A 26,124-nucleotide genomic window follows, 5' to 3' on the forward strand; every position below is an offset into this window, starting at 1 on the left:
ACCTCTTAAGTTACCAAGCCAGCCCCAACTCTCAGGGTACTGTTTTTTTGTGCTCCAGTGAGGATGATGAGGTCGGTTTAAGTGATTCTCTTTGTACGGTTTCAATGAGAATATGATGCATTAAGTCGGCCCCAGTCTTAACTTCAGCTCAGTGGGCTGTCCTTTAACATGATAGCTCTTGTTTCCAGACAACTGTTTACATTTCTCTGTCATTTACTTTTAAGGAGGAGGATGGACTATTTTGGGAAGAAAATGTGGGCCACATCAAGATTAGCTTCAAGCCAGACTAGACAAAATACTCTCGGGACAAGTCAGAAACATTGCAATAATAAAGTATGCGTCTCTGCCTGGGCCAAATACAGGTTAATGCATGCATGACCTAAATGTGTAGGAATAAACTGATAAGGATACCTTCTCAGTTCAGTCTACTGTCAAACTATCCATAATCCTGTCTCTCTCATTACAGACGGGTTTGGTTATGAACACAGTTTAATTCACAAGCAGGGAACTGTCTGTTGTGTCGCTGTTTTTAACACAAGGCTTTGAGAGGAGAGCAAGATATTGTGTTGTCATGTGAATGCATAATGTAGCAACCAGCACTGTTCTGGGGGAATATGTTTGTCTGTTGCAGTTGGCAAATTATGAATAATGGATTAAAATACTGGCTGCAGTGTAGTGGAGGCCAAAGCCACTCATTTTTAACAGAGACCATGTCTGCATCTAAAAAAAAGAGCCAAAGTGGTTCACCTTTTTTAAATCTCTGAGTAAAACAATTAATCTGATTTGCACAAATGAATTCTCAAATTCAAATACTGGTTTATCTACAACTCGTGAAGACTAATCCGGTGCATGAATCATCTGTAATAATGGAGCACAACAATCAGTTTATGCAGAACTGGTGCAGTGTAAATACTGTAATGGTTTTAAAAAGACAGTATTGTTTCTGACGTATTGGTGTCAACCATCATCCATCTCCACTCGCTTTCTCACACGACAGGGAGCAGAGGTGAGCATGGCCCTCATGTTGACCATAACCCAGATGTCAAGCGTTGACTGAACACTGTCTTTTCACACTCACAAGTAGAGCAAGTGACAGCAAAATGGGCCACCTGTGCAAGCAGCTTCATCTGTGGTGACACTCTAGCTAAGACATTCGCGGATGACTGAGATCCAGATGAACAGAGAAAGTGACACACTGTAATGTCAATGCATGACAACAAAACAGCATGATGGACTCCAGCTCAAAAAGTTAGAGGGGTGCAGTGTGGTGAGAAGAGATGTTAACAGGGCTCCTTTTTTAAAAAAGGAGCACATTCCTTTCGTTCCTGGCTGTGTATTATAGCCTAGTTTTGCATCCAATCTTTCCCACTGGTAGTGAATTCACAGTAACAACAGACGAAGGAGACTTGTGTGTTTATGTTCATAATGCCAGGCCTCTCCCAGTCTGTGATTCTACATGGGGTCAGGAAAGGGTGAGCTGGCCTTTATTTCATGTCGAGGACAGGACAGCATAAACCACTGAACGTGTTGGTCTGCCTTTCCCTTCCTGCCGTCTATGAGCTACTTTCCCAAAGACAGTGATTAATGAACACAGTTGTACTATGCCTCTTTCCACGTTCAACCCACAACCCCCTCTACCAAAGGAGTGTGCCATGAGCTATTGGTCAGCAGCATCCATCCTCTGTGTGACCTGAAGGAGGCTGTTTTCTGTCCTTTGCTTTGAGGCTGTGTATAGAAGGGAGGCAGCAGATGGAGGGTGGGCGGTCTGCTTTGCTAACAGCCCTTTATTACAGGAGTAATGCATCACCATTATGGGTGTTTAAGACACAAGGCCTGCTGAACAGAGGGAAGGGATGGAGAAGCAGAGAGAAGTAGAGGCCCTAATTACAGTAATGAACTCATATTCTGTCTCTGATGTTAGATAGTCTGTCTTTCGTCTTGGTTCATCGAGAGAGGAGTGGCCCAGCACTTCTGCCAGGTCTGAAAATAATCCTTTGACACTGTGGCCTGATTAAAGACCCGGCAGATATTAATAGGATGTCAGAAAAGCGAGTAGGTTCTGCACACCATCCTGAGATTAATGCTCTGCTATCACTGATAGGCCATGTCACCGAAGCAGGACACGAGGCATGATGTCAGTCAGCTCTGGAAGACTCGCCAGACTGACTGACATCTCATTAGTCACTTCTAGGACTCCGCACAACTGTCACTGTGCAAGGACATCCCTCTGAACAAAGCAACAGGCTGCCCATTTGTTGGGTTTGGATGCAGCACTCTTGTAGTTCTGCAAAATGAGCCAAATGTCCCATAGATACTTGAACTAATAGTGGAAAAAAAGGAAAAAATACAATGAAGATTTATGGAAATTAAGTGAAACAGTACTGCATAAATTAAATTGAAGCTTTATCCAATGCCTGTCCCAAACACATTTTGTGAACATTATTAGGACTAATCCGCTCAGAGCTGATGGCACGTCAGGAAATTATTCAGATATTGCATGCTCAGAAAGCAGGGAGATGTCATGAGCCCTTGAAAAAATATTTGTGTGAGGAATGCCAAATCCTTTACACGCCTGATTTGTTGGCAACAAGGCTGGTTTCAGGTAGCAGTGATTCTCTGAAAAGCCAAACATGTCACATAATGACACGTCTTCGACCTTTCAAAATCGTATTCTGCACAAAGTAGGGGAACTGATGTTGCACAGGTTTTTTTTTAAATAGCAGAATGTCACAAAGGAGTCACAATTATTTGAGCAAAAATATCAAGATTTGCATATGTATGGCCATCACAGGCCCAATTTAGCTGCTTGTTTCTGCCAGTACGCTAACAGTACATGAATACAGAATAATGTAATAACAAAGTATCATGTTGTTATATTATTCAGTACACTGGCAAAGCTAAAGCCAGACCATGTTGTTGGTAAAAGAAGGCACCTGGCCAACATGTGAGACAAATGCATTCGAGCCATGATTCTGTCTTGAAATTTCACATTCTTCCAAAACGTGGTGTCCTCCACAATGTCCACCTAATTGCACCTCGGGTCAAAGTCAAACATGTTTATTTAGCCCCAACCAAGCTGCTGGGCCACTCTGAGCCCTGGGGACAACCCAGACCTGTGATTACGGCCAATTATCTTTAATAAAGCCTCGTGTAATTGAGTCATATTAATACTCCTCTGTTCTCTGCAAACAGGAAGTAGTAGCCAGACTCGTTCCCAAGACGCCTCGACCTCCAGAGGTGAGGCCAAGCCATGATGCAGTCATTCTCCCCTCCCGCAGCCAAATTAGGCTGCAGTGTAGGTTAGAGGCCAAGATGATTACGCCAATTTTCCAGCTCATGGACTTCATCATATAGTGAGTCAGGCAGCGTTTCTATGTGAAATAAATCCACAATTACTTCATAGTGCATTCACAGCCCCGTTTATTTCAGTTTCTTGTTACCTGCCTTCTGCTGCTTTATGTTGAGAGGCTGCAGCCAGTCAGACATCTGAATCTGTCACACCGTGTTTATGATTAACATAGAGGAAGGGAAAAAAACTCAAGCGGAAAGAAAATAAACCTGGAGGCCTGTTGATTATGCATCAATGCCCGCCATTTGATTCCTCAATAAACTTAGTATAAAAACAACGAATCACATTCCATGTCACTCCACACTCAAATCCGATCAAATTTGCGCTGCACAGAGTGTTAGTGTTTCGCCCTCTGAGGAGTTAATTTAAAACAACGTGGGAGCTCTGTTTTCAATACTGTACTGTGGGCAGCTGCTCCAAACTTGCGGTGGGAATGGGAGGGGTATGTGCAGTGGTTTTGGGCAGGACAGATATTAAATTCATCACACTTGCAGCAAGAGCAGGAAGAGTATGTCTGCAACCAGATATGTGGTATCGGAAATCTGATGAAAACACTTGTTTCTGCTTCACTGGAGCATTTCTTTACCTTAACTGGGTTATTGCAAAGGAGAATGTGGGGTTAAGAAGACGATTAAAAGTCGAGGGGTGGGCAGAAAAAAAAAAAGAAGAATGGGAGTTTTGCCAAACCTTGCTCAAAGAGATTCAAGCAATTAAACCACAGAACCAATTAATTGGGTGATGTTATCCTGGCGAGTTCATTACTGGGGCCTGGGAAACCGGGCATACCATCTCTCCTAAGTCCCACCATAACCAGAAAAGACTTGTAAAGGGATATTGGGACTGTGTGTGTGTGTGTGTGTGTGTGTGTGTGTGTGTGTGTGTGTGTGTGTGTGTGTGTGTGTGTGTGTGTGTGTGCCCGCACTACAACCGACAGAGGCTATGGAAGTATGGACCAAAGAAAACCAAATGCACCATTCAGCTTCTTCCTCTTTCATCTACTGGTCCCACAATTCAACCTCTCAACAGGGAGGAATCTCCCACCAGCTGACACTCAAATTAGCACTGATGCTAAAGCCCCGCCATTATTGCCCAAACCTCCCCCTTCCATTAAGCACTGATAACTATTTCTGAGCCGGTAAGAACACAATCATCTAACTCCTCCCTCCTTTATTGTTGTCAGACCACCAACTAAACAGCCCAATGTGCCAATATTGCCTGCAGGGTGTAATGCTGAGATTTTAATGGCTAGTGTGAATGGAGGGTCACACCCTCAGTGGGAGGTAAGGAAACCAATGAAATGAGTTCCAGCCAGCTGCATTATCCAGCCTGATATGTGGAAAGAAACAGCGAACCACATCCAAACCTAGTTCTCAGTTCAAAATACTGCTGTGGACGAGAATTTAACAACCACAGATGCTTCATGTTTATTTTGGTTAATTGGGATTGCGACAGAATTAAAAATAATACTTTTGTGGTGATGGGTGTTAATTTACCAGCATCATCCATTAGAGAGGATATTCAGATGTGACTGTCCCAAACCAAACCGACCACATCGCATCAACACTGTCAACAGCAGCTTCAACTTCATCCACCAATGGCCCACTAGTCCCCCCCCTGTATCAGACCCTCTCCTTCTAAAGAATCACTTCCTGTCAATTTGAGCTCTGGGATATCCAATTTGAAATCAAATTTGCCTGTTGAAATGAAACGCTGTTGGGTGCGAATTGAGGTCTGTCCTTGCAGAGTCGTGCAGACGTAAGGTCAGAAATCCTGATGATGAAATTTGTTATAAATAGATGCACCAGCTCCGGAAGCATAAATAGTTCGCCCATATGATGGGGAGGAAGAAGATTATCTCGACCTGTTCCTGGTGCCGCTTTGTGTGTGTTCCCTTAACTAAACAAGTAATACAGAAGTGAAGATTGGTGCAGATGAGTGTTGGGAATGTGTGCCAGCTATCTTGAAGCGGTGCCAAAAACAAGTGACCCTTTTCATTAAAAAGCATCTGCTATTTATCACATTCAAAAATCAATTCATTATGTTTAACAAGCAATAAGCAGTCCAAGTATGTAAGCTTGATGTCATTTATTAAATGTATTAATTCCATTAAAAGGATATTTCAAACACTGACTATTTGGCGAACACTATGTTTTGTATTCTGGCAAAGATTCAGGCCCAGGATAGATAATATCAGGTTTCTGTAAATGCTAAAATATAACACATAACCAGAGTGTCTTATCTAATCTAGGCAATATGAAATGTGTGATGTACAGACAAGTACCATCTGCTTTTTACTAGTTTTCAATGTAAAATAACTTGGATCTTTGTAGATCCTTGTGTATTTTTGGAACATATAAATTAAACTAGAAAGTGCTTTCAGAGCTCATACCTCTGCCAAGGCTAATGTTCTATCTCGCATATCAAAGCCGAGTTTCCCACTAATTATCCAGACTGTGGTGGCCCGAATATATATTCTATATTGTCCGGCCACAGTTAAATGATGAACAATTTTTTCTTTAAACCTTTCATAATAAAGTAAAAGATTTTTAACTTGGTGTTTTGCTCCACTGCTGCATGGTATAGCTGTGTGCAGCACTATTTGCCGTGTGCTTGCTCTTAATACCATAAGGTTGTTACCATCCACTTGTCTTGGCATACGACTGAATGAATTTTATTGGAAACGCTGCAGAGAAAGTGAAACAAAATTCGTGGATCCACCCATTTATTTGGATCCACACCAACAATTAATGGATTCTTCCCTGACCCACACCGCATCCTTCACAAAGTTTCATGGTAGTTTTTGCGTACTCCTGCTAACTAACAGACAGGCAAACAACAAAAATATAACCTCCTAGGCAGAAGTAACAATTTTTTAATCAAAGTTGCTTTGAATGTATTGATCTTGTTTTCATATTTGCACCCAAAAGCAACTTCTAAATAACTACATGACATTTTCAAACAGCTTTCTGTTTTTGAAAGTCTCTAGGACTACTACTACTTCTTATCTGCAATCTCATCTCAGCCTGTGCATGTTTACTGTGTTTCTAAGCAATAATCTTCCACTGAAAGTAGACGAGTGTCATGTCTTCATCCCTGACATGATCCAATTTACCTGGGGATGTCCACAATCACATAAACCCACACACTGTGTATTTGTGCAAGTGTGTGTGTGTGTGTGTGTGTGTGTGTGTGTGTGTGTGTGTGTGTGTTTGCATAAACAGAGAGGGGCTGAGCAGAGGCAGTTTCTGTGGGAGCGATTAGAGGCTCTTTGTTTACATCTCAGCGCACACAGACCTGAGTTGACCCAACAGCAGTAGAACAATCAGAAGTAGAGATAAAAAGGAGGTCAGACAGTGCAGAGTAAACATACGCTCACTGTCTCATCATGTCTCAAGCGCTCGGCCTCACAATGCACTGTGGGAAATGCCCACATTCACTAATGCCCAGTCAGTGCCCCCAGGTACACAGATTTAAGGAGAACACAGCCTTGATAAAACATGCACGGCAGAGTCTGCCGGAGTCTAACTTCTGCCATGAGCGCTACTTCAGAAGAAACTGTGTATGCTCGGTCTGCATTTTGATCTATATAAAACTCCTTTCAACTGCTTCTCCTCTGGGTTGAGTGGACCAGACAGGAATCTCTGCTAAAAGGAAGCTGCTTCATACCAGGATAAGACTTAGATGCTTCGCAAACAACCGAGGAAAACTGCACAGCTTTCCACAAATATAAGACAGACAACAGCTGTAATACAAGAGGCTGAAGAGATATGTTATGAGCCACAATGTCTGATATTTGCTCCAATGGCTGCAGCGCTAACCTGACTCGATCACTGCCCTCCAACAGCCATCCCGCCACACCTCATCTGTCAACAGTTATGCCCTCATGCGTAAAATTAAACAAAGGATAGCAGTTTGCTTTGCCGTGGACTTTGTGGTTTGGGCTGGTGGTTATTTCTAGCTGTTGTCTTATCTTGGAGGCAGCTTACATGAACACGAGTCTGTTTTCCTACACCAGTGCACCCCCGAGTGTGCTCCGCTTTGTGCGAGTGGTAGCTCCATCTGGAATGTGCGAGCTACAGCTGAGTCTTAAGCACGGAGGTCACCTGTGATCAAACTCCGGTTCACTTGGTTCAGGGAGTAGCGAGTATTTACCCAGCAGAAACTGCAAAGTGGTGAATTTTTTGTTTTCATTTCCTGCACACAATTCAAATCTCATAATATCGACCACATGCTTTGTTACAGACAAAGAAAAATGAGTCTGCCAGAAAAGAAAGTGGATTGAAACACAATGATTGTGTATGGACGCCAGTGAGCTACAAGGAGAGGGAGTCAAGGAAAATCCAATTATGTGTATACTGATCCATGCAACATGACTGCACATATTTCTCATGGCACTGGAAACATCAATCGAGGCTTTCAAAGTAATTGATTGTATTGTGGAGCATCACAGCATGGCACAAGGCTGTGTATGTAAAGAGATGAAATGCAGCATTTATGCGACTAAAACAATCACCTAGTTGTGTTTTCTATGTGCACATTAAATAAACATGATAACTTCCTTAAGTGCTTTAGGAGACCTGGAAATTATCACTTTGTTACAGCTGAGTGGATGCATCACTCGTCACTCATTTTCTTGTGAAAACATAAAATACATCTAATGCATCAGCTGTAGCACGGGAACGACCACCTTAACACGCCAAGATTAACACAATCACTTACAGCAATCCATCAAGTGGGACCTTCACCAGTCACGACGCTGATGTAAGCCTCACATAACCACACTGACAAGGTGTGGAGCGGAGCAAAGAGGTTCAGTCGTGTTGTGAATAGAAAAGAGCCCCTGTTCTTAAGTTGGACTGAACCTCATATAAAACAGCTCAACAGAGGTGGTGCTGTCTGTATCTAGTGTAGGAGAGAGAGGCAGACCTCCTCCTGGCTCCAGTGAAAATGGGAGTATCCTGCCCTGTTGCACTGCCAGCTGGCTACCTGCCCAGCGCCTGCCAGGCAGCACACTGCTATTGTCCTTTCGTTGTTTCAGGGTGATCTGAGAATTAAAATAGACAGGACAACAGATTTTTCCCTGTTTGTTCACACGAGAACAAAGAACAAGTTGCCGATAGAGGCCCGTGATGCACCGAGTTAAAAGATATAAGTAATGTTGTAAACTTGGCTACGAATTAAGTGCCGAGTCCCCATTCATATACAAAATTAATGAATACTGACTAATTTGACTAATGGAATACCGTGTTAATAGAAATGTGACTTGCAGTGCTATCATGGAGCACTTAGCTGAATGTCAGTTACCATTATGTTAGAACCAGCATTGGTATCACTCCCCAGATACACGTGCTTAGTTTTAGATGTCGCTCCCAGAGTCTATTCAGGTTTCTCACTCAGACTGAGGCTCCTGCATGTTCCCAACAGAAGGAGACCATGTTTGTTCTTGGCTGCTCCAGCGGAGCCCCGTGAACACAGAGCACTGTGCTGTGGCACTTCTCCAAAAGGGACCATCTGTCCCCCCCCGTCCCAAAACTGGGCCTAGCCTAACTGGTCCTCGGTGCTATCGGGGAGACAGAAAGTGACGAGCAACGTTGAAGTGGCCCAGCAGGCGTCCAGAATAAAACCACCACCTATTTCCATCAGCACACACACCCCCCTTTGCTGCTTCTCAGCCGCCTGCTGCTTACCTCTGTACCAGTGGCAGCCTTTCAGCAGAGTGCACGCTCTCGGGGAAAAAGTAAAGAACGAAAACAAGGAGGAGAGAAATGGTAAGAAGTGCGCTCTCATCTTGCAAAGTGTGAAAGGAGCTGTGAGGGTTTCAGATCCAGAGCTCTGAGAACGGCCATGCTTCTGCTCCTCTGCTGAGGGCAGAGTCCACACTGTCAGATTATCCCTGAGAAACACTGCAGCAGAGCAGGGAAGTAGGTAAGCTGTGAGTCACTGAGAACCAACATTCACACACGTCATTCAGGGAGAACAATTTATACTCGCCATCCGTCGAGGCCAGGGACCGTCTCTACCTCCTCTTGCTCTCTTCCTAGGTGCTCTTTTTCTTTTCAAATTTAAATTTTCACACTTGGCCTGGTTTTACTGACAGAAATCTGGCGTACCAGAGACAATTTGGACTTCTAGACAACAGCTGGAGCTCGGCAGCTGACACAGAATAAGGTTTAGTCAAGCGGAGGATGTAAGGGGAAGATAACAGTGAGGAGGACAGAAGTGAGCGCAGCTACCCATGAGTCACACATTTATTCACCTTGGAAGAACTTTTTGTTCTGTGTCTGCCAGAAAAAAACATGCAAGAATGCCTCCTCTGAAACACACCACAGGCTAGACGACTCATACATACCATTGTCAGCAAAACAAGCCTTTCCTCACATTATAAATGGCTAATTCTGCTCACAAATACAAATAAACCTGAGGTCTATATGTATTATTAAGCATTTTAGCTTTTTCCTCACAAATCATTCCATGGAAGACCAACACTAGACACTGAAAGTTGCCATGCTTACCTGTTTAAGAAACTCCTTTCATCAGAGCCATAAATCCTACGAGCAGAGGACACAAAGCCCTCTGAGCCACTGTGGAAATGAGCCCAATGTGGGGACGCTATCCGAGTGCATTAAATCCATCAGCCACTTGTTGAGTACAAGCCACCCATAAACACACAAGGGAGAGAGAAATCCACCACACGTCTCAGCAGAAAGGCAGGAAAATAAACAACAACGCCGCAGCTCTTCCTTTTGGCACCGTTATCCAGCAACTAGTTTGGAAAGAAACTGGAGAAAAGAGTAAAATAAGGACGAGCCTGCCAGCCACCGGGGAGTCAATTTAGTAAAATGCATACAGCTGCCCCTTAATGCACACAAGCCTCTCCCTCCCCCTGTGACAAAGCCACCAACAGCTGAATGAGACTGCAGCATTAGCATATGTAAGGGAAAGTAGGTGGCTGTGCTGGGTGGTGGGGGGAGAGAGACTGCTGGGAGTTGGTGGCTGGGGGGAGGGGGTGGACCATGACATTCAGAGCTTCTCTGGCTGACAGGAAGAACAAGAAAAGAGGGGGGAGAAGCTATTGTTGCAGGGAAAAGATGCCCAGGTCAAGCCTGTGACCTTCTAAGTTCCTTGCGATGGCTGACATTTGGAGCAGCGGGAGATAAAGAATCCACTTATCTGTTTGCGGTTCGAGGAACCACAGCCTGGTACAAAGGTCTGTCTGACAAACACAGCAAGCATGACCACCTCATGGATGTTCCAAATTGTAGAAATGAGGATGTCCGTGTTGACTTATAAAGCAGGTTTATGTGCTATAGAAATACTGTGAAATACCGAAATGCCCAATGCACACAGCCTATATTCAGAAACTGTGCGCGGAAAACATTGAAAAAATTTACTTTGAGATGCCATGAATATACTGTCACCAACTTCAGCCACAGTTCCAATGCAGTCGACCAACACTCAACACCCAAGAATTTTGTTTCTCTGTGTTTACTTGAAATCTGGCACTGTATCGGGTCTGGCAGCTGAGGAAAGTGAGCTGAAGGCAGGGGTGGTGGGCTCCACCATTCCTGCATGGGACCTGGACATTGTAACAATCGTTCGAGCCAATGTTGCCAGATGATGATCTAGGTGTTTGCAGCAGAACCAGACGTGGCCGTGCGTCACTCCAATGCGAAGAGAGACTCAGAGACAGACGCAAAACACCCTGTTCTTCCTAGAGCTCCAGAGGGAAGCGTGAGAACCGAGGTGTTAAACTACATTGAGGAGGTTTTTGGTGCCTAAAATATATTTTCTTATGGATATCAAAACTAGATGTTCCTAGACTGGTAATCCCCCTAATCCACATGCCATGTGCTAAGTCTGCGTCTGTTTTACCTTCAGCAGAGGCAGGAACAACAGACAGGAGGAAGGGAGGCAGGGGAGAGGCTGTGATAGTCCTCAGAGGGAGGACTTCATCTCTGCAGGGTGCTACTCTCCAGTGCTTCACGGCAAACAGCTGTGAGTTTAAGAGCCCACATTCACACAAGCCAAAGAAGTAGCACCAACACAGACTGAATCATGTCCTCTAATGAAACACACAGCAAAGACTGCAGCTGACAGCAAGATGCCCGCTTCATGTGCATTCTGCGCAAATAATAAGTTTGAGGGCTATTAAAAAGTTGCAGAAGATACTTTTACATTTGCTTTACTTAGCTGAAATGATTGGAAATTTACAAAAACAATCCAAAGCCCGACCAAAACCGATGCTGATAGAGATATTAGGAAGTAAAACATTTCTGATTCAACACATCAGCTGATGTGCATATGTCAGAAAAATAAAGTATTTGAGGCTTGATATTTTACAGGTTAACCATAAACATTATTATAGATAATTGTAAAAAGAAAACACAAGTACTACAAAATAAACATCTTTTCAGCATGGTTTATTCTGTAAAATATTTTTTTTATTTCTGTGCATATCAGCAAACACACACAGATAGCGGTATCTCTGTAAAAGGCAGGTTTCTGTTTTAATTCTCAAATATTTAGCTAGCTTTAGTGTTTTTTTGGATAACATCTACAGAGTAGTCCTTTCCTCTAATGCTAGCACAGTTCAGCTGCCCGTAAGCTGTCGTCTTTGTGATGTTAAAATGTCATGTTGTTACAGAAGGCATCAGCCAAACTTCAGCTGCCATTGTGAGTGTGTTTGATTAGCTGCTGTTCGTTGATACTAGTTGTTTAGGGGTCAGCATAGTGTGTCATGGCTCAAACTGCAGTCAGTGAAGCAGAATGGGACTTTGTAGGTTTATGGTTGAAATCTGTTAACTTTGGGGAGACTGACAAAAAGCTCATCCGTAAACCATTGAGAAGCATTTGAGCAAGATGCTTTTAACCCTAAAAAATAAACATCACTGTTTAATTACCAGGTATGTGTTAAGTATGGTACTTCTGAGGAAGCTAGTCTTTGCCGGACACATAAAAGCTAAATAAAGAACAACTCTGTGGGGTAATTGAGTTCTGATGATATATTTCTCCTCTTGCACAGTGCAACATAATTGAGTTTCAGGGACCTTAATTGGGAAAAACACAACAGTGTCATTTTAACCACTTCCTGATGACTGCTTTGCTCTGTTTCTGGTTGGAGGTAGGAGCATGTTAATAGCAGGAAATGACAGACTTTAATCAAGCTCAATGAATGGCAGCAAGTGCAGGTCTTTGTGGCGCGGTCGGCTTTGATCCAGCCTGCGCTCGCAGGTTCTCAGCTTTGATTTGAGCTGAGGGGAAGGAAAGGAGTTTTATTTGAAGAGTGGGAAGCCCCAGGAGGTAACACTTAGCAGTTCTTGTCACTGCATCCCAGCAAACAGACAAACTATTCATCAGCCTACACACATGTGCAGCAGGGCCTGCAGAGAAACACGCTGTCCCACAAACACTGCTCATTTGCACATGGACGACCGGGCCTGATGGGTAATTTACATACCAAGGCTAGTCATTACACAAACGGTTAGATGTAAAGACGACCTACATTCACTAAAAAAGAAAAACATCTTTCACAGCTCATGGAGTTTTGGCTCATTTAAGGAAATATACTGAACTTTTTGGGCTCAGCCAAAGTTCATATAACTCTATATGATAAAAGAGGCGGAAATCTAACAAAAACAGTGCACTTTTAGTGGCAGGCTGTTTATCTTGAGACACTTGAGATGTAGTTTGTTTTATTCACAGAGGAATTCATATAGAAGATGGAAATGTTTGGCAGGACACAAAGTTCCTGTTGGGTAAGAGTTTCCAAGTTTCCATTGGTTTCCCTTTCACGACAAGGCATTTTAAACTTATATAATACATATTAAAAATGTCTACTTTTGGTTTTGAGAGAGGTTAGGCTTTGTACTTGAGGTTGTTAGTGCAATTAGCAGTGCAAGTTTAGTAAGACAGTTTGGAGATATGCTTAGAAATAGAGAGATTGTCAACCTGCTCCATGCTGAGACAGGAGTCTCCAGCCTGTAGCTTCAACTTCAGCAGACTTGTAAGAGTAGTATCGTCACATCCAAAAACTAATGATACATGATGTTGAACAATTCCTTGATGCATTACCACAGTGCAGAATTTTCTACTAGAGACACCTGATGATTTATAAAATTGACCAATTGCACTAAAGCCCCTTTTCCACTGGTCAAAAAACACAGCAACACCCACTAACACATGGCTCGTGGATTCACTGAGCATTTACTCCCGGGTTTCAAATGACTGCAGTTGACACTGGTTTTAAAATCGACTTGGGATCGAATCGTCAGGGATGGAAACAAGACACCTTGGTGAACGTGCTAATGTGGCAAGACAGCGAGGTGAGAGAGCGCCTCAGCTATCAGAGCGTTTGTGACGCACCAGGGAAATTAAACAGAAAAGCAAACTCCTCTACTGGCAATGGGAAAGGAATCAATGGCCTTATATTAAAAACTGCGTACACCCGCTAATTTTGGTGTAAAAGAGGATTCAATGTCAATAACCCAGAGTAACTAGTCCGATTAAACCAAACTATTTACAAACGAGATCTCTATCTTGAGGTGTTTTGACGAATCCTTACTTTACCTCTGTAGTGAAGTCTATTATCTCGAAACAAAACCACCTCTTGTCATTCTGCGGTCAACCTGACAACCACACTCAGTATGGTAGTGTGGAAGTCATTCAGCCTTGCTGCGTAATTACCGCACCGAACAAGTTAAAACAACATAATGTGGTGAGGAACAAAGGCTTTTTGTCTGATTGCTTCCACCAGGGGACATTTAATAATCCGGAGAGAACGAAATGCACCTGTATCCGCTTAGTTTGAGCCCCTCTCTCAGGAGGGTGTGACGAGAGCCATACAGGCATGTGATACATTTGCAGTCCAGTATTTTTAGTCCTGCTGATAACGGCATGCTGTGGCAAGACAAGTTTCTCCTTAGTTATGCAGAGTGGGAGAGGAGTTGTTTAGGGAAATGGCCTGTTCCTCCTGCAGAGAAGAAGGGAGGAACAGCAGCTGGTAGGCAACAGGCAGACACAGCATCTCTGAATGTCAGCCTCCCCTCCCCGCCCCCCTCCTCTTCTCCCTCCACACCTTCTTTCCTCCTCTCAGTATCTGTTGTCTGGATTCATCAGCGGGCAGGAGGCTGCCCTGCCTCCACTGTCCTCCCATGCCACTCCATCTCTACCTCAGAGGCAGAGAGTGCGAGAGAAGGGGGTAGTGGGCACATGAGGTGAGGGGGTGGAGAGTAAACAGGGGCTTCGCATCCCTCATGTTGTTGCTAGGCAACATCTTCTGCCTATGACAGCCTTGAGTGACAGCAGACCTCCCTTCAGAACAAAGACAGAAAGTTGAGGGAGGGAAAGGCGAGAGAAGCCGGGATCAGTACAGAGATGAGCGGTGATCGGGTGAACAGAGAGGGCAGGCGCATTGTTGGTTCGTTTTCAGCTACACAAACTAACAAACTTTATAAAATCTATCAAATTAAGCAAGGCATTCCAAAGGCGACATTTTCAATCTCCTCACCTATATGGGTCTCAAGATAAATCTGAGGGGTCATGAGATAAATAACCTTAGCATAAAACACCATTACTATCTTCTCTACTCTTTGGTGGACAGTGGATATTGCACAACTTTAAGGGATTGCAGTTCTAAAATGATGAGAGCTACAGTTTAAAAACAGGGCTTTTGAAAATAGTCTGTCCTTGTTGTAAGTAACTTTATCAGAAATCCTCAATTTCTGTTGCTGGAATCACACTAAAAATCAAACAAATGTTTTAATTTTTGAACACTAAAACATTGAGCATCTCTACAGCAGTTCTCTGCAGATCCTAGCCTTGTTTTGCACATGCTCTTTCATTACCTATGAACATATGATTAGGATCTGTACCAAACTCCTGAGGCAGACTACCAGAATTATCACCACAACCTCCAAACTATACTTTGGCAAAAGTTGGCAGACACCAGCCAAATCCGGCTCAGCACATTTAAGTGCAGCAGAGATCACATGTTTCATCCATAGGGCACATAATGAGGGTTTGTGACGATTACACAAGCTAAAATTAGCATGGGAATAATAATCACTGGCCGGAGCACTGCTTTTCATTTTAAGTTTGGCAGGGGAGAGAGTTCTACATGCCAGATCAGGGGTGCTGCTCTATGGATGTGAGCCGGCAGTCAGGAAGCAAAATAAAGTTAACGCTGGAAACCATGTTGCTGACACCAGCATCGGCAAAGTTGCCAGTGCTTTTGGGAGTGAGGATGCCAGAAGCTTGCATCATGGCTGGCTAGTAAACAGGAGAACAACATTATGAGCATACAAGAAATGTAACAAATGCTACATCCAGATACGTATCAACCTGTTGACATGCAGTAAGTGTCCGAAATAACCAATGTTGAAGAACCTACATACAAAAATAACAATAACAAGAAAAACAGACTTTAAAAAGAAAAATGAAATCTATGGACATCCAGAGATGTTCCATTGAAGCAACTTCCTCCTGTAATTAATGAAATTCTCCAAAGGGAACAGTCCGATTAAGTGAAAATTCTTCTTATTCTCCACAGGCCGTGACGGAGCTCAGACAGAAAAGGCTCTGGAAGAATTCCTGAGAACTGGGCGGCCCTGGTTTGTCATGCAGCTGGCATCTCTTTTATGGAGTCACTTTCAAAGCTACAAGTGGCATCAAAAACATCTGTTCCCAGCGCAGCCACCCACATGAGAGATTGCCTGGTCCTGGCAGGATGGCCTACAGATGTACGCTACAACCGACATGCAAATGAACATGTAAAACCCCAGACAGCCACAACGTGACAGCTAAGACAACAATATGCCAAAGAGTCACAGAGGGGAAAGGAGGGGAGAAAAGAAAAGGCAAACAGAGTGGAAAGTTAGGGAAAGATCAAGAAATATCGGAGGAAGAGAAACTGAATAACTAGATAACATCTTGTCATTCTGGGCCAGTTTCTCCTCAGCCTGGCATAGCATGATCAATTTGCATTTGCAAATAATCCTGCAAGTTTTGATTTCCAATGGCTGTTATCATCAGTCACAAAAACATGTGACAAAGTGCAGAGAAACAGAAACATGTAAACAAACTACAACTTGTAGGGTTGTTTTGTCCTTTTAGAGAGAATATATCATCTAGTTTGGTCGATACCATCTCGATTACAAATTCAACAAACCTCTCCACATCAGCGAGAGCCATCTTGGCGCTCTTCTGTCAGTCAGTCCGGCCCATTCCAGTTATATGATTGTGACCTGACCAGTTTTAGGATGTATGGAAAACAATGGCAGAGAACCATCTGCAAAAGTGAATAAACACGAGGTTTCCAGGCTTTAGTGTCTCCATATTAAAAGGACATACAGTGGTACATTACATCTGACACGAAACATCGATTTTGCTCCTACATGTTGTTAAAGCAGTAGTGAAAGAGCCTGGTAAAGCCTGATTAAGAAGTGGCACCATCGCAGCGATATTAACACTACTGTGTCCACTGTGTTTGAGATGCTTAAATGTGCACTTTGCTAGTGCTCAGAGCTGTGCAAAACACTGTGCATCATTAAGTGGAAGTGTGCTTGAGTACTGTCCATGGCCTTGTAAAGAGACTGCAAGTGGGGGGAGAGTGGATAGAGGGAGGCGATGGGAAATGGTCTTCTGAGTTATTTCCATTCCCTCAGCCCGTTTATGGAAACATTATGGGAGCAAGGTTCAGTTCTCACGGAGCAGGAGAAGGTTCGGGAAGCAAGTAAAGAGTGAGAGACAGGAGAGAGTGAAGGAGGGAGTGAGAGAAAAGGGAGGAGGGACTGTAAGAAATGCTGCTTTTAGCTGTTTTCACTGGAAAAGACCTCGCTCTGTGTGTGTCCTTCATTGTGTGGTTGTGCCTCTGGCAAAGGCCACAAAAGCCTCCATTTATCTATCCTGAGCATCTAGCCTTATTGAGAAAATGCCCTGAAAGGCTGGGCAGTCATCACATGTGCCAGAGCGACACAGCTTTTCCCTTGTTAACACTTTAGTCCCGCACCCAGAGCGCACCCAGCACAATCTCCACGGGAGTGAGGGATTACTCCTGCCGACAAATGGGGAAAAGGAGGTAGTACATCTGTTCTATATATTTGCATTTCTTTGGTTGAGATCACAATACACCACTTGACTCGATGGAAAGCGAACATTCTCAGTCAGGCGTGAGAAACCCACCCCATCAATGAGGCCTTTTTTTCCACCCTTTGGTTTCTTTAACCAGGGTAACAGCACATCACAAGGAGCAGCTTGCACCAAACACAATCTGTCAACTCCGAGGCAGACGGGGCTGGTTTATTCATGATTCGCTCTCATCAGTTTCTATTTACTCAGTGTTCTTGGTGGTGGAAAGGCGACCAAGTGCAATTTTTAGGACATCGCAATGTGCGCTATTCAGCAATCTGCAGCTCTAATTGCAGAGTGAGAGGAATTTCCTCCATCTCTAGCACCGAGGCACAACAGCTGCAGCTGGCATGGCATGCAGTGGGTGTGTTTAAGGGAGGTGTGGTGGCTAAAAGGGTGTCAAAGACTAACCACCCACTGAGAGCCATCCGCACACGTTCAGCTACGTATAAACACACGTAAATGCACGCGGTGTCGCATGCACAGACGCCCTCGCATTAACAAGTACAAAGTATGCTTTTGTCTCCATGTGCAGATTAATAACGTTAATGATATACAGAAGCACCAGGGGAACACTCTAAATGTGCTTCCCCTTCTACTGCCACTCAACAGATCCTCGATCTTACTGATTTAGAGAGGAGTCAGCTGCCATCAACAAAAAAGACCTCACATCCCATTCCTCCAGTCAACATCATCATCTGATACATTTCTGTTCATACTGTACATGATAAATAAAAGTGTTGTGAGGAAGAAGAGACATGAGAGAAGAATGATCTTTTCTGCCTTCACATCTTCTCTCCATTCTTGGACCCACCTCACTACACCCCCCCTATCTTACCATCCCCCCTTCCTGAATGCTAAATGGGAAAAAGCGTCCATGGAGATAAGTGCGGATGAATTCATTCCTTCCACCAGGAGCCAAGTGCACTAATCTGACCTGACGTGAGGGCCCCCAGTGATCAAGTGACCTTTGACCTTCAGAACTGATCGAGGCCAACGATCTGATGAGATGCTCTTATGACGGGGGGGAAGGGAGCGTACAACGGCTGGGACGAAGGGTTGGACGAAAGATAAACATCCCGTACAGTTGTGTTACATACTGCAGCACTTCCTCCACAGAGACACATGGAAGTCCTCTGGCATTAATATTTATGCAATTCAGAATGGCATGAAAAGACCTGGAGTTAGATTCTTTAATGTACTGCCACCGCACTCAAGCTGAGTGCGCAGGAAGGTGTCTGTCCTTAATCAGAGAGCTGGCCAGACTTTACCACCGCATCCCAAATAAGCTCAGATTTCCTTATTCCTCACTTCCTTATCTCGTAACTGCAGCAGGCTCGGAAGAATGTCACCAAGACGGCAGCGTTCGGAGAGAACACCAGGCGCTGGCAGCTGAACAACATGCATAAGGGTCAGCAAACTGGCAGAATCAAACGGAAAGTCTTGCTTTCATTTCGGTAGACAGAAAAAACGCAGTATTATAACCAGCAGGGTTTGATGAGACGGACGACTCCCACGGGCTGCTGCTATAAATAAGACAACCTGCCTGGTTAATAAGAGACACAGGGGCCTTTGGCACTGTGCATACGACCTTGAAATAGCACCTCAGAAACACAAAATGTTTCAATTCTCAATATGACTCCTCAGAAAGACATTAATAACATTCAATAGTAAATCCATAACAGCCCCAGTCTTCAAGTATGATTTCCCTGGAGCAAAATCCTATCAAGCAGAGGCTCCAGGTTTGCAGTGTGTCTCAACTTTTTTATTTATTTTTTTACATTGTCCATCGCCCGTGGAAAGAAAATGTTAAAAACCCGTTAACATTACACGCTGTAATCCTATACCATGGTCACAATGATGATTCTGCAGCGTAGCGACAAAAACAATAAGGGGGACAGAGCAATTGTGTAGCAGCAGTCCATGAAGACAACAAACAGTGCGGAGCAAGCAGGGTTTGTTTGAGCAGAGTCTGGTCTCCTCTGGGACCCCCGAGACTTAAACCGCCTTTCAGTGAAAATTAAACTAAATGACAGGAAACAATTAACTGACACTCGTTTCTCCCTCTGCCCTCCCCGAGAAAAAATGTCAAATGTCACCACCTGAGAGAGCGGATCTTCGTGTGTGACCTGATGAGAGCGAGAGTGATTACATGCATCTAACTAACCTGATTATTGTTGGCTTTGTGCGCTAACCTTGTTTAGAGGCGTTTAATGAGAAACGGTGTCCTTGATCAGGGTTGGGGGGGGGGGGGAAAACTGGTAAGGAAGGTTTTTGCTGGAAAAAAAACAAACATGAATTCTTGGCATCTGCACACTCTGCTGTTGGGGAGTTTTGCATGCACGACAAAGGACTTGGCCAGGAACATATTACTGGAGGAAAAAGGACAAACTTTCAGCTTTTTGTAAGTATATTAAAATAATCTTATTAACTAGTTGGTCAATCAACACATTAGAAGCTTAGTTCTGACCTCTGACCTTTGGTGTTTGTGTAAACACAGATTATCTCGAGACAGTTGAGAACAGTATAATTATACAGCTGCTCCTGTGGTCAGATATACAGCACCTGGCCGTGTTTGCAGCAGTTGTGTGTTTTCATTGTGTTTTGGCCAGTGTCGATGCAGCTCAGCGCTGAACTGTATGTGGCCCTACAGTCCTGTTTACATTTCAGAGAGGTTCCACGGGCTTCCAGTAAACATAGCCTGGGGAAGGTATAAGCACTCAATGAACACACAGTGCAACTGTTAGGCATTGTATGAATTACTCAAACAGAGGCCTCTTGTTAATATCCCCACATAGTGTCTGGGACAGTGTTTGCTTGATGTGTTATGCAATCTCCTTTTCCCTTTGCTCCCTCTTCTTTTTAAGGAAATAAACCCATATAAAGGCGAGCATTCAGTGTCAAATGTTTTGCCCCTCAGGCTCTGGATCCCACAGCGTCCCACCCCCTGTGGCTAAACTGCAAACGTCCACAGCAGTAGAGAGGAGGAGGAGGGGAGCTTTTGACCAACCCCCCCCCCCCACAACACATACACATACACATTGACAGACAGTGTGATTAGAGAAGCAGGAGAAAAGAAAAGAAAAAAATCAGGCCACTGTCACTCCAGATCATTATCCTCCGTCAACAGCCTTTACAAATCGCATAAAATGAAGGCCGGTCAAAATGATGTCGCAAAGAGGGAAGATAAAAAGGAAAAACAAGTGAGATGGAATATACTACTCTAGCATGGAATTAGCTCTGCTTGGCTGAACCGGTGCTCCTCAAACACATCATACCGCTGCTGCATGCTGCAGCCCCGTGTACTAGAAAAGGCCAGGCTGAGTGCGAGGCCTGCACAGTTCAGCTCCTGTCCGCTTTAGCCTTCACCGCCACTCTGCGTAAAAGTGATTCCCACACACACCAGTAACTCCAGTATCTCCGGCTCGTTGAAAATAGCCACGGACTGCCATGTCTTTGCTAACAGCAAGTTACAAGAATAGGCCAAAGGCATCGTCGTATGCAGGCATTTTTGTGCTTCAGTAAGTGGATACAAAGGCTACATGGTGATGCCCTGGTTTAATGGTGTGCATAATTCAAAAGCACAGAATTAACTGAACTACAAGAGTAAAAAATATTTCTGTTTCAAGGATACTGACAGAGGGATAGACATTATTTTGACCACGAAGAGCTAGAGAACAGTAACTGATCTATTTTTCTATATCAGGGACCATAAATGGGCCACAATTTACACAGAGGGTCCAATTATATGTCCAACATCCATGAACAATTTGTGATTCAGTAAGGTGCACATTGAAGTCATCCTTTCTTTACTGTTAGCGCTGTAGCTTTTAGCAAAGCTTCACATCATTGAATATATTTTAAAAATTGTTCCTTGTCGGAGCACATTGTGTGCTAAAAAAGTTAAATAAAAATTAACATATTTATTGTTAGTATCTTAAGAGTACTGACAGGACAGGGGCCAATCAGATTTCACCAGTGCCCCCCTGCCCATAACCTGGTGCCGCCCCTGCAAGAGAAAATGACTACAGGAAGAATGTTTATATACATTAGATTTCTTTCAGCCAATGAGACAAAAAGACTTTGACTGCAATAGCTGTCAAACTAAAATTAGAACAATACAATGCATCACACTGAAAATTGAACTGCAAATGGCCAAGGTTTTGCTGTAATTTATGGATTCCTGTGGATAAACCACAAATATCCAGTAACCCAACCCCATTATCATCTGATTTATGGACCAGTGGAAACACAAACAACAGTAACATCCTCTTCCCAATACGTTTCGTCAGTGATTTAAAAAAGAAACACAATGACAGACCACAGACCATGACAGGACTTTCTAATTTGTCACGTGTCAGCGAGCTGGCAAACATGAAAGGAAGCAACAACAAAACAGCCAGTTCTCACAATTGATAAAAGGTCTGTTTAGGAGAAATTTCCTTCCTGTCAAAAAGGCTGATACCAGGACAAACGTGTAGGTTCCCGACTGAACTGCGCACAAAGCCGGACAGGACAACGCGACAACAATACCAAGCTGCCACTAAATAACAGAATAAACAAACATCCCTTCCACTTCTATTCTTCACACCTTGAGGACTGTAACAACACATAATGCTTACAAAACCTGCCTTACATTTTCCAGTGTAAAATCTACAGATGCAACCCTGCTGCTCATGTGGGTTAAATTGAATTTCCACAGAGCCTCCTGCTCAACAACAGTGTGGAAGCACTGCAGTGCACTGGTGAGGTTAAGTGAAGGATACTGGCTCCAGCAGCAATGCCTCAATGACACACACACACACACACACACACACACACACACACACACACACACACACACACACACACACACACACACACACACACACACACACACACACACACACACACACACACACACACACACACACACACACACACACACACACACACACAAAAGCTAGCTGAGCACTTTATGGCACATCTGTCACAGCTCTGCTCCATTTGACTTGTTAATTACAATCAACCTCTATCAGAAACCAGTCAGCACACTTTTAACGCTTTAAAACAACTCATCCGATGGCTATTTGCTCCTTGCCTTAGCCTAGGTCGATTTGGCAGTCAAGGGCACAGATGCTTGCAGGAGGCGTCTCACGCTGTATTGGCCTAGATTTTATGGCTACAGGTCCAATGTGCCGCACCTAAGAGGACTTTGACATGGCTATTATTACATGCGTAGGTGTTATGAAATAAATAATCCTTTGAATTAATACAAGAAAATGTATCAACAAATTGTGAAATTTTAATAGTGATTGGTTAAATGGGAAGATTTATTGTAAATTTATGGGTTTATATATTTTTCTGAACTTATACACAGGCCTATTTATTCTACATTTTACGCCCCTTGCCTGCCGTATATAGTTAAGTGGAATTCCATGAATGAATCAACAGACACAGAGTCGGCAGAGGCCATGATGGAATGAAGTATGGACTCTGGCAGTATTGCTCACACCCAGTCTAGTCCAGTCCGCCTATTCAGACAGGCCCTTTCTTTTTCGCTACAGTAGGGAGGAGGTATGCACGCCAGCACTAAACCAAATCCTTCTTATCTCCCGTCGGAGGTTGGCTTACACCACAGAGGTCAGTAGTCCCGATTGTCTGGGCCTGCCGAGGGGAACGCAGACAGAGTTAACCCCACGGGTCAAGCCTGGTCCTGGTCGGGTTAATGACTGGCCAGCGCTCATTCTCTCCATTGTAACCCGGTGACAGACATGTAGACAAAACATGCAGGAAGAGTCAGCAACTTTCAACGGCCTTCTCCCCAACATTCCTGATATGGACACTAATGAATCCCAAAGGGAATAGGAGGTGCAGACATAATTCATCTTGGCAAGACACATTTTCCTACATGCTCCACTAGTGGCAATCCATAATGCATGAAAATGATGTTTTTCGGAGTGACATTAAATTATTGGCTTGGTGAAACAAATAGTGATTCTCCCTTTCTCAAGGCTCTGACACTGGGTATTTGTACTGCAGTCCACGGGATTTGTTTTGAAAGGATTAGAAAGGCCTTCATAATATAGATTGTGCGTTCACTGAATTGGGACATGGCTGTGGTTGGCCTCTTTTTTGACTTATCTTATGCTGATCACAAACTCAGATGACCAACATTTGACAATCACGTCTGCAGATCAGATCAGGAGGATTAATGGTTTTCTCTCAGATGGAAACAGATCTTATATCTACATCTGTGTTGTCTTTCAGGGCTACATCTGTGAGCCGCCGCCATACAGAAAAGATCATATGTAGCTCCATCTGTCAGTCATGTGTGTAGAATGGAGCTTTCAGTCCAGAAAAACGCGTGGGGCTTAAAAAGGTCATCTTTAAACTGTAATGTCCGAGCTAAACTGGTCGTATGATGATGTTTTCACAACCAGTGACACAATAGTACTATCTAATGCATGGATGTATTACAATATGTCATCTGTGGTGCAAACAGGCACTTCAAACCCGCTTTAAAGTGGATAACGTGGAAAGCATTTATCATCCATTGCTCTGGCTGAAGTTATCAGACGCCTAATCTTTTCCCATTAGAAGTCAAGCAATGCATGAACAGGCGGTGACGGCAAAGTCTGTCATCAGAGGACTCAAACCTTTAACCCCTCTGCCCCCACGCCTCCCCTCTGAGGCTCGGCTGTGTTTCGGCAGAGGTTGACAGTGTCGTCACCAGTAACTGCACAATTGGCATTTGACTTCTGTCATTATACCATCAGCTCAGTCCCGCAGCTTCCCCTCCAGCCACGCCACCGCCTTTTCACTCAAATGTGGCCAGTTCGACAGCAGGCGGCCAGATGAGTGGCACGAGGGTGGGAAATTAAAGAAGAAGGACTGTTAGGAGATGTACGAGGCACAAGGGATTGGTTAATGTGGCTGCTATTTTGGCTGATTTTACTGAGATAATTGCATCCAGTAACAGCGTCTTCTAAAAAGGATAATCCTGAAAATGTTGAAAATTTTCCTCATTAAAAACCATGTAAGGTATAATGACCAAATATATTGTCCATCTGTGTCTAATCTAAACAGCTTATCTACATTAAAAAGGTCATATTAACCAATGATGCATCTACCAGACACAAACAAACAAGCAAAGTGGCACATGAGGACACCAACTCCCTCATGTCCTTAAGAAACACACCACAAACCACAACATCTCATTTGTGCGCATCACACGAAGAGAAACACGGAGCCGTGAAGGGCTGCAGGCCTCTTCCTGTGGTTCCCGGAGATGCACACTGACCAGGAGATGCACGCTACCATACGCCTGCGCCGGAGCAGTTAAACACGCCATTTCGAAAGCCATTACACTGATTACACACAAGAAGCTGTGCAATGTGAACTTCAGACAGAAATGATGAACGACCGAAGGAGGGCCCAACACGGTGACCCCTTGAAGCAGTGAGAGTGGCCAGATCCTTTGGAAACCATGATTCAACATTCCTCGGATAATCATATGAAAGGTTTACGGCTTCTTTTTTATTCCAGACTAATGAGAGGCATTGTTGGAACTGATGTAGCGAGATAGTTCAGGAGCTTTAACGCCACTGTGCATATTATACATCAATCTGATGCTACTAATCAAAAGAGAAACTTCATTTTTATGCCCAGTTCTCAGTAAATCACACACATCACCACTAATAGAAACTGGGACTTGATTCGTACAAAAAAAAAATAATACATTGACCCAATGACGGCATCTGTACTTTCCCTGACAGCGATGAGTGGGCTTAAATCCCTCCACAAATCCAGACTGCAATCAAAACAAAGGCTGACAAAAAAGACGTAGAGAGAGTCTGGCTCTCACAACAGGAGCGGGCAGCATGTGATCCCCTGTCTGCTGGTTGGTTGGTTTTGAAGCAACAGGATTTGGATGGAGAGGCCTATTGTGACTCCTGGCCAGCCAGCCAGTCAGCCAGCCAGTCAGCCAGCCGGCACAGACCAGACCAGGTTTCCTGATCCTCGTCACATGCATGGGGTGTGGAATCAGCTGGAAAATGGTGCTTTGGCGTGCTTCCACGGCACAGTAAGGAGAAATGCATCACTTCTAACAAACGCCTTTTAACAGCGTTTTTCCTTCCGCTGTTCTCCAAAGCATGACTAGGAACAGAGACATAAAGAGTGTCTGGTGCACTGGCTGGTCGGTGCACAGGAAGACTGTAATGATCCACTACTGTTAGGTAATCTCCCCAACCTAAACAAAGCCCCCAAACAGCTGTGTGTTATGGTAATATCTTGACAGGCAATTTCTGTGTCACAAACGTGACACAACGGCTGTAACTGGAGTGGGGCGTCTCCGAGCCCACAAGGCCAGGAGACATCCTTAACAGCTCTGCAATGGTAACAACTGGATATGGCCTGTGGGCATGTCACAGGAAGTCATCTCTCTGCCAAACCTGACAGGTGCCTCATTGTTCAGCTGAGCACACATTGTGCACATAACTTTATTTTGAAAGACATATCTATCCGGCTCAATTACCCATTGTCTGGTTATTCATGCAGAAGGTGCTTTTTAGAAATAGACGAGAACACATTTCTTCTTCATGGGCCCTGTGTGCACGCTATTGATGGCAGAATGCAACAGATCTCTATTCAAAGTAAGATTGAAAGAT

At 44.0% G+C, this 26,124-nt stretch overlaps 1 protein-coding gene across 7 annotated transcripts in view; it reads right to left on the minus strand.

The window, feature by feature from the left end:
* LOC117775248 (signal-induced proliferation-associated 1-like protein 2) overlaps positions 1-26,124 on the minus strand; it is an 83,114-nt gene that overhangs the window by 54,786 nt on the left and 2,204 nt on the right. Inside the window, exon 1 of one of the 7 annotated variants that reach the window (XM_034608216.1) lies at positions 9,862-10,211. The exons of the other annotated variants lie outside the window; for them this stretch is intronic. The gene's annotated coding sequence lies outside the window, so the exon portion shown is untranslated. Of the gene's footprint in view, positions 1-9,861; positions 10,212-26,124 lie in introns of those variants that run through there. 7 annotated transcript variants of the gene reach the window in all.

Source organism: Hippoglossus hippoglossus, chromosome 15 (assembly GCF_009819705.1).
Source record: "Hippoglossus hippoglossus isolate fHipHip1 chromosome 15, fHipHip1.pri, whole genome shotgun sequence".
Classification (NCBI taxonomy): Eukaryota; Metazoa; Chordata; class Actinopteri; order Pleuronectiformes; family Pleuronectidae; genus Hippoglossus; species Hippoglossus hippoglossus.